The sequence below is a fragment of the Cydia pomonella genome, chromosome 3 (assembly GCF_033807575.1).
Source record: "Cydia pomonella isolate Wapato2018A chromosome 3, ilCydPomo1, whole genome shotgun sequence".
NCBI lineage: Eukaryota > Metazoa > Arthropoda > Insecta > Lepidoptera > Tortricidae > Cydia > Cydia pomonella.
The window spans coordinates 7,481,515-7,498,399 of NC_084705.1; the positions used below are offsets into that span (position 1 = coordinate 7,481,515).

The following is a 16,885-nucleotide window of genomic DNA, read 5'->3' on the forward strand; positions in this document are numbered from 1 at the left end:
AATGCAAAGTAATTTAATCATTCAAATTTTGAAATATTTTATCACCTAGGAATGTAAAATTAACGACGACGACGACTTGTGATGATTTTGAAGTTTAAATATTTTTTGGCGTTGGTGTGGTAATTATACATTAATTCATAACGAGTTCAATTATTCACAACCAGTGGCAGTAAATTAAAACACGATCGAAAGGAGTGTTTTAAATCGAAACGAGTTGCCAATTATCTATTCGCACATATACAACGTTTTAAAATACATATGGCACTTTAAATTTTCGACATAGGCGCGTAAAGTGCTAATTAACGCCCTAGTGCGGTAAAGTAGTACCATATGTACTATAAAAAATGTTGTGTTTCAGTCGTTAGAAAAAATTGTTTAACCCTCGTGTCTTCAAACCCCCGAAACGCTCAAGATTTCCACTTCTCTAAAATACATAACTGTTTTAGCCAAAAATATTAACTGTTGAACTATATTGAAGGCCCGGTTCACATTGAGTGGCTGCACCACTGTGCACATACAAAGTTTATTCTAACTGTAAATGTTTTGACCACATTATTTTCAATATTTCTCGATTTTTAGCGAGGTAATTTTTTTTTGATGTCATGTACCAAATAATACAAAAAATCGTTATAAATAGCTATCATGGTCCTGACATCCTGACACTTACGATACTACAATACATTAAGGGCTATAACCGCGAACCACTTCATTAGTTCATCTATTCGCCTCTCTATCACTGCGCGATCTTTCTTTGTGCGAAAGAGAGGCACATAGGCTTCCCCCTGACGAAATTATGCGTTCCACGTCTTAATCATTAATTTAAGAACAATAAAACATACGAAGAGTATTATTGTATTATTTCAGTAGTTACAGTAATAATAGGCATAAAATAGGGAATATTACGCAAAACTCTGCGTAGAGGGCGTTACTAACACACACGGGGCCTACCGCGAAATGGAAAATCTAAATTGTGGTTTCTGCCTCCATCACTCTTGCATATTCGATAGACAGAGAGGCAGATAGGTAACGAAATTTCGTTTCGCGTTAGACCATCTGTAACCAAAACGCCTTGATGCATCAATGCCATAGTGAAAACTTGTCAAAAAACTGTTTAAGGCATAGTATGCATAAGTTATTCTCAGGTTTATAATACATGCTAGTGCTGCTCTCTACAGCCTGAAAAAATGTATGGCCTATCTATTTCAGGAGAATGCATCGTACGCGAGCAGTTACCAATAATATCGCAAACGACAGATTGCAAATGAAATATAGGCACCTTTATGAGTAATTCAATAACTGCACTGAAATATGATGTTCGTACTCTCTGCAGGCAGATTTACAGAAGATCAGTTGGACTCTAAATTAAGTAAAAGAAATAGTTTCCCGTAATCTACAAATTTATTTACGAGATATTTCATTATATATAAGTCTGTCAAGCAAAGTCTGTCAGTAGCAATGTAAAGCAAACTGAAGTATGGCAACACTCACAGAGCAGTATTGCGCTAAGAAAAGCAGCAATGTACATCGAACCGAAACATATTTTTTTCCGCTGAGCGCGCTCTTCGTACGTCAACTAAAATTGCCGCTCGCGGTTTATTGAAGCATTTGGAAATTGTTATTATTATGAGAGGGACAATTTAAACTGGAGTAAAAACGATGTCAATCAATATGATAAACGAGATCAAAAAATACCTATTTGCAAACGGACTATGCTGGAGAAAATAATGTTTGAATCAAGTCATTGCTTCCGCAGGTAGCTGGATTTTAATATATTATCAGATTTCTCGGTTGGAATTCAATATTAAAGATATATCACGATAAAATGCAATACAAATGCTCCTTTATGCAACCTTCAAAAGCTAATTAGACATATTTAGGTAGGTACAATCGAAAAATATATCAATAGATTGAATTAAAATAAAGGTTTGTATGCTTAGTAAAAGGTGGACGCAAAAGGCGAACGCTCGCATTCTTAACCTTTGGTATGCTTAGGAGCAGATCTGCTACATATATATTCAACTTAAACATGAAGATGTCATAGCTAAATAAATGTAAAGGTTAAGGCATTTGCACTTGAGTACTTTTTACCAAACGAGCTGTTAGTAGGTACCTATACTACTGAATTTAACTAGAATAAAACAATCCATTGTTTTATATAGGTAAATATTAAAACCTAGGTAAGTAACCCCTGAGCCATCACTGGCAGCGGTAGCCCTGGTAGGGTATCACTGTAACTATTCTTGTCACAATTGCAGGGCTTATTAAATATCAAATATCTGGACTATTTACATCATTTTGATATGGTTTTATTCCGTTTTAGCAAACTTAGAAGACAAATAGGGAGCAAAGAGAACATGAGCACCACGGTAGAAAGCTGTTTTTAACATCAGTTCAGAAACTGAAGAAGCCCAAAGAAAATAATTATGCCACTTGTTAATTGTAAATTAGTGTATTTCTCTTGAACAATGTCACATTCACATACCAGTGTAATTTTGAAATGGTTTTACAATATATTTATATAAATATACAGATTAAAAATAAATAAAACACAACTGCAGATATTTTGGTGTTCATTTAATTTCAAGGTAATTAAGATACGGGTCACTTTAGCTTACTTACACTTAATTCAGGCCATTCATTGAAAAAATATCATTAAGTTACCAATGTTACTGGTCCACTCCAACCAAGCATCAGAATACTTTGTACCTAGTCACTTATTGCATCTTAAGCATAAAACAGATCTGTTTGAAAATTTGTAATTTCAAGTTTAAAGTTTCCATTCCAAGTTTCAAAATGTATTCTTATAGTAGTAGTTACACATAAAACTTAGTCTAAAGCAATTTGCCTAATTTATAGTACAGAGATATTCCAATATCTCTGAGACCACTCTTACATGCTAGCTTGGTAAGGTTTTGCTCACACTACTGTTTTTATACAGGCTAAAAATGTTAGATATTTACATGTATTGGCTAGATCATATTTTATATGTAGATATTTAAAAAAGTCATTTAGATATCAGGAGAATGCTGTTAAGAAATTTTATTAACTTTCACATTAGTCTATTCAAGACTTGTCAGGAACTGACACAATTTCAGGTACTCAAAATATTAATAAAAGATACCTTGACAATGGAAACTTAACAACTTCCACTCATGTGAGTAATATGGAGTTATATTGTTTCTGGATAAAAGAAGGTATGATTTAAATGTTAAAATATTTTTCTAAAATTATGCACACTGAATAAATTATTTTAATTTATTGAACAAACAGGTAAAGCGACTTAAAACTTCTTTTAAATAGGTACATACCGACTTCAGAAAGTATAAACTAGGATTTTCCATAGGTATACATGTGCAATAGCTGAGTGCATGAAACAAATCAGCCTAAATAATATATTTTCGTGATGATTAACAAACGGACAACTTTTACAATAATAATCTAAACTATTGTCCCAATTTTTTTAGTTTTTTTAATTAACAAGTTTATTTTTCGTCTTGTTTGCGTTGTACACGTATGTACGTAAACCGCCGTAGGTAAGTTTTGTATGAAGAGAAACTTTTACGAACGCCTTATATTGGGCGAGTTTTAATCCTGCAACAAACATATGGAAGTATTAGGTTGATGTTGCGAAAGAAAGTAGGTATAATCAAGGTTCTTAAACGTCTTAAGATTGTTTAAAAAAGTTACCTTTGAAAATATTTGAGGACTTCGTCTGTTGATATTGGGAACAATCGAATCAGTTGCGGTTTCGAGGGCACAATTCGTGGTCTTATTGGATATATTTAGGCATACGTTTTATCTTTATTTAAGCCTTTTAACCCTGAAACAGAAAAAACTGCACATTATCTTAAAAATTCTCCGGGATCTTGAAGTAATTATCATAACCTCAAAATTTTCTAATGGTTAAGATCAACGAGCATGATTTTACTTACATTGTAGGCATCTTGACTTTGCTTATGGTCATGCACAATATTATTTAATATATTGATATTTATTTTAATGCTGGGAGCAGAAATTTCTCTTGAATTAGCACCGATTCGGAATGTAAACAAACAAGATGGACGATCCACATTCTACAGATAAAACACAGATTACACGCGATTTTGGAATTATTCGAACACAGTGTTGCTAGCCCGCGATTTTTCAAATTTGCCGCGTTTTTCTACTGACAAGATTTGCTTGACCAACTATATAACTTCGTACGAAATGAAAAGTAATACGTGGGAATATGAGAAAAAATTAGTATATTTATATTAATTTATAACCTACATGCTCATTAATGAATAATTTTTACAAGCAGTAACATTACTAGATATCTCATTTAATATAATCCGACTAAATTACATTTCCGCAACACCTCCGTATTTCACAAAATAAATCAAGACATTATGCAACTTATATAATTTTGACGTATATATCCGAGTCGCCCGTGTTGCGACCGTTGCGACTTTCATTTAGTAACACCTAACATGGAAAAGTAAATAATAAAGACTGAATCTTCACGGATACCGCGTTGTTCGGGAAATATATATAGGTCAAATAAATACTTAACTAAGTTGCTTGTAATAAACCTTGCGTAGATAGATAGATGTATAAATAGAATACTCTTTATTGGAACACCTCAGCAAAAAGATACAAAAGAAAATAAAAAACAAACAATTGATTAAATGTAGAGGCAGGCAACAGGCGGCTACGTAACGACTTATATATACTTATAGTACGTTATTCTTTTGTTATATAATTTATTTCATTGTCAATAATATGATAATCCGACGATATGTACGAAACGGCAGTATTTAGTTCTTAAAGCTCTGCTTCTTCTGAACATTTTTTTATTCCAATTCATTTACTATTAAAATTGGTAACAAATTCTTAGGCAACTTGTCTGGCGCTATCAACTATCTCAAGTAAAATGTGGAGCCAGCGTGACTAAAATAAATATAAGTACTATTTTTATTGCTTTCCACAAAACCGGCAATATGTAGAATTGTGTAGCTTTATTTACAGAAATTTGGTTTCATATAGAGATTGACAGTCATTGTTAATTAACTTCTCTCTGCGCCGAGTAAAATATAACCCGACCAAGTAATGTATTGGCTATACCATCCATATTTAACAAACAAATTTATGACGTTTTGTAACCTTCTTATTTTGGCAAATATATACCGACACATCCGAGCATGCACATTGCGAAGGGTGGTATTCTGGTTTTTCATCTTTCCAATATCTTGGTCCAATGTGTATTTGCGTCTGACATTTTGCTTAATGAGAGAGTGAGACGCAATGCACATTGGACAAATATCTTAGACTAGTGGAATATCACCCGAAAGGAAGAATTGAGTCACCGGGTGGCCCGGAGGCTCCGGGAAGTCCGATTTTTGCTCATAGCATGACCGGCTAGTCTCCGGTCCGAGCCCGCACCGGGCCACTACAGAGCTCCGGTGATGACGTAATGCTTTCCATAGAAAACGAAGCGCCGGAAGCTCCGGCCCGGCCCTGCCCCTGTGTAGCGTGAGTCAACCTTTATACTTTTATGCAAATATGCAAGCTAAAATTTCCAAGTAAAAAAATAATTAAAATGCATAACTTTTTTTTGTTCATACTCGTACGTCGCACGACTTGCACACTTGGCGTGATAAAACTAAAAAAGTTCTCATATTTAAGTAGTCAGATTATTATGATTTATATTTCCAGCCCAGGAATATTCTGCTTTTATGTTTTTTTGGAACAATTCAAGAAGGAATATTTTCACGTATAATTCTCAAAGCGTCCTAAAAAGTATTCGCAACGTTAAAACATTGATCAAATTAAATAACTGCAGTAGTTTTGTATTCCTTGTAAGTTACTAGTAATAAAATGAGATCAATTAATCGTGACAAAAGTGTGGTAGGGCAAGAACACGTACAAATACGTACATCTATATCAATAGGGCGTACTCTTAACGAGTCACGGCCAAGATTTGATAACTTTACAACGATCTGACTGTATTAAGCTACGCATAAGTATTATGCATAGGTAGAAAGATTATCTTATAATCAAAAATATTATCAGAAGCTCTAAACGTAAATAAGTAGGTACCTATATAACTAAAGTTATTCTCATTATTTAGTAATTGAACACTTACCGCCCGTGGTTACGCCGTAGGCGCCGTAGACGTCGTAGCACTCCTACTGATTCTTATTCTTGACGCGTAGCAAATAAATGGTTACAGTGAAACCAGGATAAATGGAATCTGCAAGGACCCTATAAGCAGCTTTCCATTACCAGTCGGTTACAAAGGAGCGAACATTACAGAGATTTAATTACTTGACTCATTTCGCTTGTGTGTATACTAAAGTTTACGTTCTTAAATGAATTTCAAAGTGAACAGCTACCGCTTATAAGTCGTTACACAATTGAGATCATTTATTATTTTATATTAAGCGAAGAGTCAGTTTTATATTTCCTAGGTTTTTAATGTGCTATGCTAGACTTACTATATCGACTAGCGTCGCCTATTACGAGCTACTTTTATTGTGTTTCATTTGACGTCGCGCTTAATTCCCCGCCGAGCTCCCGACTTTTCCTTTTGTTTGTATTTTAAAGAAAAACAATTTCGAAACTTTTCCCAGTCACTGTCGGTTCCTTTTGAATTACATTTTTCTTTAGCACAGATAATATCATCGCAACGGAAGTTTAGTCAGTGAGTTTAGGTACTTTAAAATGCGTATATAATTAATACGGAGGCGGAGGAAGCTCTCTAGAAAAACATATTTTTCTGAAGGAGTTTAAATTTGATGTGTATCAAAGATTGTTAATAGCTCTGCGAGATATATCTACAAAGTTATACATACATATAATATATAAGTTACCTATTAATTAATATGCTTCAGGATGTGGTATTAAAAATATTACACAAATTAGTATTATAAAGTACTATGAATCTGTATAACACTGCTTACCAACACGCAACTACGAGTACCATAAGTAAGACTGGAAAACCTTTCTTCAGTGCCTTTGTAAAGCGTTTTAAAATTGTGACTGAAATAAATAATTCACTACTAAACACTTATCAAGTCAAAGTAAAATATGCACCATTCAGAGTCATCGTGAGTTTTAGGGTTCCATAACCAACATGCCACAAACCTTATAATTTCGTCACGTCCATCCGTCCGTATGTCACAGCCATTTTTAAGAATATCTTATAACTTCCGACAAAGTTTTGTCGTCACTAATTCAATTCGCCATTCCCCCAAACCTCAGCTTAGTTCTTCTTAATTCTGTCACGTCCTACGTCTATCTGTCGGATCGTAGAATATTCAGCGGGCAAGCCTTTGGTAGCTCTAGCCAGTCGTCGTTCTTATTACCCAGGTAATAGAGTTCACTGTAAAATATCAACTGAGTGGATATTCAGCGGGCCTCGGTGCGATGGCGAGTATCGATCGCGGCTTTGAATATGCCTTGCAAATATAAACGTTGGACGGCCGCCAACGAGTATGCCTGTATGGAAATAATTAACAGTTGCGCAAGCCAGAGGCTTGTCGAGGCTGTGTTTGGCTCAAGTTTGGTAATTAAATGAAAACGAACTTTAATTTCTACCTTTTTTATTGCGCTGGAACAAGGCAACTGAAGTTTTAAAATGCACATACGTTGGGTATGCTAAGTGCGGTACATTTACTAGTAAATTGTTTAGGTGGGTTTAATGTATAGTTTAATGTGGAGTTGATATCAAGAAAAGAAGAAACTCAATGGAGATTGTTGTTTTTTTATTTCAATAAACCTGAGCTACTGTATTAAGTTATTTTCGTGTCTGAACTTCTCAAAGGTCGTTAAAAAACATGATATCTTAAAAATATTCAAGCTATTAATTCTTAACTATTTACCTTCTTCATCTTCTTTATGTGCCATCTTCATCCCGGAGGTCGGCGACCTTATGTCCATATGCCACTCTATCTGAAGTTATGCGAATTAGTTTTTCCGTGATGCTTCCAGCCAGTCTTTTACATTTCTCGTCCATGGCATTCTTCTCCTGCCGCGCCCTCGTTAGCCTTCTATATATTTCAAGTCTTTAGTGAAAGAATGCTTAACATACACTATATTTTAATTAACACCCGGCAATAGGTAATCTCTAGAGCACATAAGAGTAGGTCTGAAGTTAACTCGTTAGGAGAAATATTAAGAGCAAAGTTTTTGCCAAATGGGATCAAGTTTAATGTAGGCAGGTCGCTGAAAACTGGAACTGAATAATTAATTGTTTGCTTTCCAAACAACCGTAGGAATTGTTCCTCGGATTGTTACCGTATGCATAGAATATCTTTAAAAGGTACCCGTTTTATTGCTTTGCGGGTTTATTTTCTAATGTAATCGTTTTTGGAGTAGCGTACTTCTAATCATTTTCCGGTTTTTCAGACCCAGTTCCAAGAATTGGAGCAAGAACTAGGTTTTTTCAAAGCATCTCACTTCTGATATTTCAAAGCTGAGGGGTAACTAGGCCGTGTTGGGATCAGTCAGGTTTCCTAAAGAAGTTCTCCTTCATCGAAACGTTACTGTTTTTAAATTGTATCTTTGGCTCTCAATGTGACATTTGCATTTACCTAACTTAAATCTTTCCAGGCTCGTAAAATCTTCAAAATCATTATTATTCCGCCCGCATTTATAATCACAATCATTTATTATCCATAACTAGTTAGTTACCTATGATCTTTTCTTCTTATGTAATTATATGTATATAGTTTCAAGCGAAATATTATTATTTCAATCAGTTTCAATTTGCTATTTGCAATTTGCAAGACACTATCTTCAATACAGGGGATAATCTTACTAAGACATAAAACGTTCCTTTAACGTTGGAAATATGTTAAACATATGATAATATCAAGAATTTGACGAGAACTACAGACAAAATTATCCCGTTAAACATTTAATTAAATAAATTTAGGCATAGACAATGTATTATGTCATACAAATTCAATAACAGGAAGACATATTGATTCCATAAAATATAGGAGCGGGTAAAGTAAAAGTTACGTTTCTTTTAGTCAGCGAATTGAAATGTAGGTAACATTTGGGACTGTATGTTTCAGGGACATTCCAAACCTTTACCGAGGGCACGCGACTTGGTCGACCAGATAACCGGTTTAAGGGCGTTCTCTGATTACGCCTAGTTGCCACGGATCTAGGGTTCATATTACCCTGGTTCTCCTAAAAACTAGACACGCCCGCTCTCACGATGCTGATGGTAATACGCGGCCAAGCGTCTCAGGGGAGCCACGTGAAGGAAAACAGTCCAAGCAAGGTAAGATTTAGTGAAAGTCGATATGCAAATTTATTATTGTTTTTGTCGTGAGCAATATGGGTGCCGCGGAAATTGTTTTTGTGACTATTTAAAGCTTGCTTTGAATTTAAAAAAAAAATTCGATAGGAAGTGGAAAGTAAAATGAAACACAATAACAACACAACAAAGAATCTTAGTACCGAACGTGTAATATATGTATGCATAACATACTTTTCTTAAACTTGCAATGGAATTTCTTGTCAACACAAGACATACTTCTAATCAGGTCCGGAAATACTAAAAAGGTAAAGGTAAAGAAATTTCATACAGCCTTATACACACCTTGGCCTGTAAAGCAACCTTCTTTTGTTTTTAAAAGTCAAATTGTGACAACGTCTTGGCATTCAACCATCAAATAGTAGTAGATTTGTAATCTGTTTTAGCTGTGGAAACCTACGAATAAAACAAATTGACTACAATTTCTTTTTTTTTTTTCATTGTATGTTTGAGAAAACCACTATACAAATCTCGGCGAGAAACGGTGTTGCCGGCCGCGTATCCCTATCCCTACTAATAATCCATATAACCAACAGAATTAACAAACCTGTCAAGTGAAATAATTAAAATGTTGTCCGTAACATTGGACAGCGAATTTAAAAAAAAGTCGGGTCGAGCAGGAAAAGCTCCTAGCTCCTCGAAATCCTCCGAGACAGACAGCTAGGGTCGTTAGCCTAGCTCTGCGTCGGTATTCTTTGCTCTACAATGGATTTGCTTAAAGCGGGTTACGAAAATAGCATAAAAGGGAAATTGTTAAATCCTTTAATGGACCAGATTATAAATAAATTATTCCAGCCAATCCATGATTCAAGCCAATGTCACATCATAATCCTAAAAAATATGTATAAACTATTATACCTATAAACAAAAGATATAAGAGTTGAAAATGGATTAATTAGAACTGGAATAATGGGGAATGAAATGAAAGCACGAGAATTTGACTGTTATTTTATTAGAGACATCGGATAGGGATTTATTAGAAACCTCAAGTCGGGTGAGGAAAGCTCCTAGTGCCAAATCGTCTGTGCCAGCGACAGAGACGTCACGAGCTCACGGTTTGGCATCGGATTTAGGTAAATTGGTTAGTAAAACCGTAGCCATAAATCTAGTATTAAGTATGGATTAGGCATGAGTGGTGGGGGGAAATGACAGAACGGGATAGTTTTATGTATTTTTTAGTAGGAGTAGCAGAGAAAGCGTTATTAATATTATTGATTGTCATTGTCACAGTATCACTTTGTTTTTATTCCCCACCATGAATTTAGTATGGTTTATGGTGGGTAACAATGAACCCGACCAAATTACGTGGGTTATATTTGGTATGTTGTCAGGAATCTTAAAACCTGTTTGCAATTTCGTCGCATTGCATATGTTCTGTCTCTCACGAGCGCTCGCCTATTGCATATCTATAGAAAAATACTAGTTCTATGACTGTAGTCAACTTCCATATATAACTAATTTTTAGGTCTGTTTAAATCTGAATTTAATAAAAGAAGCATTAATATAAAATGGCGCGGATTATTCATTATAGGTACTTCTATTACCTACAAGCGAAAAAATCACACACAATATCAAGGGTATTTGTATGTATTGCCGTACCCATTCACCTAATTTTTGCCGCCTTTCAATTCCTTGTTACATATAATTAAGTGTCAAACATGGCAGTTGAGATCTAATTAATTGGCCACAAGCCTCAAAGCCCCCTTATCGCATTACAGTCATTATTGTACAGTTCGATTAGCATATTATCGACATCGGTCAGCACTAAAGTTGTTCAGAGGCGAAGGAAGCTGTTTGCTTGGACGCAAGATTAATGGTAGAAGCATTATTCCAGCCGCTTACCGACCTAAATGCAGAAAAGGACCAGCTTCTGTGCGTTTTTCGAGAGGGTATACTTGTTATCAATTTCAAGGTCACAGTTATCTGGTTTTCCTTAGAGGTATTGCGCTCAATAGGCAATGGCAGAAAAGTGTCATTCTATCAGCCTACCAAACCAGGCAATTCTAATCCTTAGACCGATCAGCATAAGCGCGTTATACGCTTAAGAATCGTCGTTACCGAGTTATAGTTAACCTGATTACACTGGATCATTTACTTTGGTTACTCTTGTCTCTGGTTGTCGTGTCGTATTTTGGTTAATTGCAAGCAGAAATTTGCCAGTTGTTATGTTTATGAATTAATGATCTGTATTCTAGATTACGTATCTTAATTGAAATAATTATCTAATGCGAGTAATTTCGATCAACTCATTTCGTTTGCCATTTAACCTCAGACTGCCCAAAGTAATTTTCAAGTCCGTTCAAAAAATAGACAGCGTTCTCCTTTTAACCATTTTAAATACGTTGTCGGATCCAGATATTCTTAAAACACAAGTAATGGCAAGCTTATCCGAGCTAAACCGGATTAATTGCGTCTCCCGCGCTTTGGAACCGCACTATTTCCCGGTCGAGCGCACATCGGAACCATTAAAAATCTCGGATAGCGGAATTAGTTGAACGGGAACTAGTCTCAATCGTTCCGTCAATCCCGGGAAATTGATGAGTCAGATTCAACAAAGCCTCTGGGAAACAATAGTAGCGCCTTTCAGCGCTTCCCTCGCGCAATTAAGTGAGCCTTTTTGTTCGCCCGTTTCTGCTACTACATTATCGGATACAATGCTCGATGATTTGCGGAAATACTGAGATTATTTTTTGCTACAAGCATTCGGATTCGTGTTCGTCATTCCATCTCAGATTAGCGCGTATTGTTGGTTGGAAATTGAATCCTGTTAATGGTAACCAATGGCGTGCGTGCTTGTAAATTTTACGAGGTATTTGCGTTATAAATGATAGATTATGATGTGTCACGACTAACGAGATTTCCATATCAAATGGCCGGCGCGCTGTCATGCTAATCTGCCGTGTCGGTAGATACCGCTTCGTATAATGACGCTGTTATTAACATAAAGCGTAGGAGGCGCATTCGTAAATTCAGAATATGCTACTAATTTATAAGACACAGCCTCACCATATAATGTAGTCCTGAATATATATGAGCGCATGTCGCACGAATTTAAAAAAATGTGAAAGATATGGTTTTTATATAGGTACATTTTGAATCGATTCGATAGATATCTTACAATACCATATGGTAGTATAGATTATAAACGTAAAAACACAAATCAAAATCAAGGGCGATAGCATAGTGCCAGAAACTACCCAGACGGAGACGACGTTAGATAATTTGAAATAAATTCATGTTAATCACTATTTATACAATAAATAAATAAAATGTTCAAATTAGCAAAATCAATATATAATAAACAATTAAATCGGGTGATTTCACTTTCAATGTACCTAGTAGAATGATGATTATGAACCGGATTAACGACATTGTTAGCACTCCGAATAGGCCTCCAGGCTAGGCCTCTGTGTGCTTGCCGTATTTATTCAGGATTTATGGGCGCGATCCTAAACTAATAACTAAAACAGTCCGCTGCTGAACCCGATCCCGGCTTGGCTTGATAAAGGCTGTATTAGAAAATATACGTCGCATGAAATACTATTATAAGATGACTCAGCAGGAGAATCATGTCAACACGTGATTTATATACAAACATCCTTAACATGTTTTAGGCTGGAAACGAATTAAAACTTTTTTTTCTAATAGTATTACACAGATGACGATATATATAATATAATATATAGTTATATACAGCGTGTATTTTTGATACGACCGCATAATCAAAGGGTTAGTTAGTTTAGGCTGCATAAACACTTTCATAGGTTTTATAAAAATCGTCGACTTTCATTTTTCTAGTTTACTTTTACTTTGTTTTAACTCAAGAAGTCGCATTTACTGACGCAACGTCACAACTGTTACAAGTGGCCATTATGTACGAAATACATTGCCGCTCAAAACATTTTAAAAATTAATTATGCTCTAGTAGTTAAGACTAAACTTAAAAATCATTCAGAATTGTTTTATAGCACTAACACCTACGTCTAATTTAAGTTTGTATTCGGTTATATCAAAAATACACACTGTATAAATACTTAAATACATAGAAAACATACATAACTCAGGAACAAATATCTGGGATAAACACACAATAATTTACAAATAATTGCCCTTACCAGGATTCGAACCCGGAACCCCCTGCTTCGCACTATACTCCGATTGAGCTAGAAAACCATCGTTCAATTGGCTTTCCGCTTCAAGTTTTATTTTGTTTATATAAATATTAAATATATGTAAATGCGTCTCACTCATATTAAAATCAAATTGATATCATATTTAATTGTTCGATTTACAGCTTCTACTTAGATGCTGTGTTTTCTGTCATAACAAACATTCCTATTTGTTATTTTATGAGATTTGTGTCGTAATGAAATTTCCGTTTGTAAGTTTCAGATCAAATCTCGAGCATTGACGAGCTGCAACGAAACAAGAAAATGAAATCACAAGACTGAAAACCGAAGTACACAAAGATAAAAGAAGATAAAAAGAAGATAGAAAGAAAATTGAAGAACATAATGGCACATTCGTGATCTACCCTGTAGATCCGGGCTTTTGTAGTTCTGTTCCACATCAGAAGCTCGTCTCTACAGGTATCTCACGGCTGGAAGACCTCGCTACTTGTTCTTCTTTACACATCTAGAAGCAAGAAGATACGAAGATAATATTTTTTTATATCTTTCGCCTAAATCGATAAAATAAATGTATACTCGTCATTTCACCTTATGCTACAAATAGGTCAATATGGGTAAGAGTACCTATGCGGTAGTTATAAATTGAATGTTTCTAAAAACTCTCAACTTTGGACCAATCACTTGTTAAACAATAAAAAAAAAATATTTTAAATTATGCAAATGTATTAGGTATTTGAATTTTGAACATCTGTATAATTATTTTTATTTTGCCTCAACCTATTTCTATGCAAGTCTAATATTATGGGTAAGTGTGGCATAAGGGTAAGTGTAGCCTTCATGTTCAGTTCAGTTCAGTTTCTTTATTGGTAAAATTTTTTTCATGTCACACAGGTACATTTGAAATTATGCTAGTTATACTTAATTCTAGATAAAAATGAACAGGTGAAATTTTACGGTTTCTTAAATTTAATAATAATCGTGCGATAGTTATTACAATATTTTTTTAATTATCTCTTTCATAAAATCATCGACAGAATAACATGCTTGGTCTAAAAGTAAATATTTAAGTTTTTTAGCGAATATTAAGTCGCTTTCAGTCAATTTATTGTCGTTAGGAATTTTGTTGTATATTTTGGGCCCAATAATACTGAGTGACTTTCGGACCTTCGCGAGTCGTTGAATAAGAGCGACTAGTACGGGCAATCTGCGGCTATGTTCATCGCGGATACAGGTTTTTAAGCTATTGCATAGCTTCTATCGCGGGCCTTGAGCGCGGGGACCGAATCCAGAAATTCCGTAACGAAAAAACCTCACGCTCCCCACTTCGTCTAACGTCGTTTCAGTTCGGCAGTCTTCGACACGGCGTTGTGTGCGTGCGATTAGACGTATTGTACTACTCAGAGACTTGTCATACGCTTCGCTTGACAGACAGATGAAGTGTGCGAAAGGGAAGCCATCACGTATATGAACAAGCCACGAGTGTGAAAGAGGCAGACTACATATGAGAAAACGTAACCATTTTTTGAATTCGAAGGCGGCCGAGGCGGCCAAAATCATATTGCCGTATTTTTTAACGTTAAAAATATACGAGAATCAAAATCAAAAATAAATATTAAGTAAGTAATTTAGTGAAGATGGTGTCATGTTGTGTGCCGGATTGTTGTGTTTCAGGGCCAAAAAACCCAGGGAAATACTCATTTCACAGGTAATTATGATAATCGTAGCGAAATTTTCGTAACGATATTATATCAAATTAACAGCATAAAAAGTGTAAAAAGCCAATTTATACAGTTCATTATAAGTTTTTCTTCAATTGTGTGTTAATATTTCATGATATTAGTCAATAATTTAGAATATTTTGTGTAAAAACCTAAACTGTTACTTTACGCTAGGGCTTGACAAAATGTTCATATGACTGTATCGATAACTTGTCGGTATATTAGTAGGTATGGAATTAGTTGTTCACAAGACATCATTAAGATATTAACCTTTATAACCGACGTAAAATAATAACGATTGTTATAATACCTTTTTTGAAGATGCACATGTTCAGCGATAAATTTAAACTTCACTTTCCAACACATTACTTACATTTTAACCACTTTTCCACGGCTTTGCCGCTAACACAAGGAAACACAAGACAGCGTATACACACCCAACCCAACTTGTCAGGCGGAAAAGGCGCGAATTTCAAATTTTCTTTGGTAAGTCAACTATTTGCGCCTACTGTTAACACTTAGCATGTGTTTGTGTTAACGACATTGCACATGTTACACCACTCACACCCGCATACGACAGAAACCTGCTTTATCAACGCGAGTCACCTGCTTTACCGACAGCGCCGGGTTCCATAATGCTTGATCGGACTACGTTAGTAATTTAGTCAAGTAAAAACGAAAAAACGTAAAAAGAGCGTACCTGGGTCGCCTAGCAGGACGTCCTATCGGACGCCCTAGGTATCGCTGGAGCGACATGGTGGAGGCGGATCTGCGCGAGCTTCGAGTCGACAATTGGCGAGAGGTCGCACAGGACCGAGAAAAGTGGCGCTGTCTTGTGTCGGAGGCCAAGTCTCATTTTGGGTCGCTGAGCCAACGGAGTAAGTAGTAAGTAAGTAAACGTCCCAGAACACCAAACCAGGTGAGAAAAATAAAAAATCGCAATGAGTGGCGATACGATTTTAAGTCGACACGAGTTTCGAATTAACTATTCACAAATGTATTACAATACATATGGCCCTTAAAATGTTCGATATAGTTACGTAATGTGCTAATTATCGCACTAGTGCGGTAAAGTAGCTCCATATGTACTGTAAAATAAGTAACAATATATATTTGACCATTGTGACACATGTGTACCTATATATTTGACCATTTTGATGCTGACTGAAACGACTGTAACTGTAGCCTCGGTTATCACTATCAGTATTGTTATTTACTATGCGTCCGCTGTAAAAGAAAATTAAAGGTACTAAAGGCGCTAATAAGGTCTAATAGTAGTAATAATACTCATACCTATTACATTTTTTATAAAAACAAACACATTTGAAAAAGTAGTCGATAAAGCAGTTAAACATCGATAGATTATTAATATGTTGTAACATGACATCACTATTTTTGTTCGCACATAGACAATTTACGCACACACTTGCATTTCATTTTTGGTCACACTTTTGAAGTTTGACAGTCGTTCTATACTATCCTATTTCTATGGTACTACTCTACGAAACTCGCACGAATCGAGACGAGCTGCTCCGAAATCGGACAAATACATAAGCAGCTGTTTATAGTAATCTGTATGTATCATTGATGTACGTAATAGGGGTAGATGAGGTACCAGGCGGTCGATCGTGAGCCACAAAATATAGGTTCCGGGACCTATATTGAATTAGTCGTATGGGTGACGCTGAAGTGTCAACATTGTCATCAAATTCGATAAAATATTGCCA

At 35.5% G+C, this 16,885-nt stretch overlaps 2 long non-coding RNA genes across 2 annotated transcripts; one reads left to right on the forward strand and one right to left on the reverse strand.

Annotated features, from left to right (window-relative positions):
- The first annotated feature begins 1,432 nt into the window (after nt 1-1,432).
- Nucleotides 1,433-2,562, forward strand: LOC133515972 (uncharacterized). Its single transcript, XR_009799148.1, has 2 exons — nt 1,433-1,753; nt 2,321-2,562. It is a non-coding gene; the product is annotated as an uncharacterized LOC133515972 (long non-coding RNA).
- On the reverse strand, nt 2,431-4,191 carry LOC133515973 (uncharacterized). Its single transcript, XR_009799149.1, has 3 exons — nt 3,933-4,191; nt 3,688-3,820; nt 2,431-3,591 (listed from the first exon to the last, which is right to left on the reverse strand). It is a non-coding gene; the product is annotated as an uncharacterized LOC133515973 (long non-coding RNA).
- Between the last annotated feature and the right edge of the window lie 12,694 nt (nt 4,192-16,885).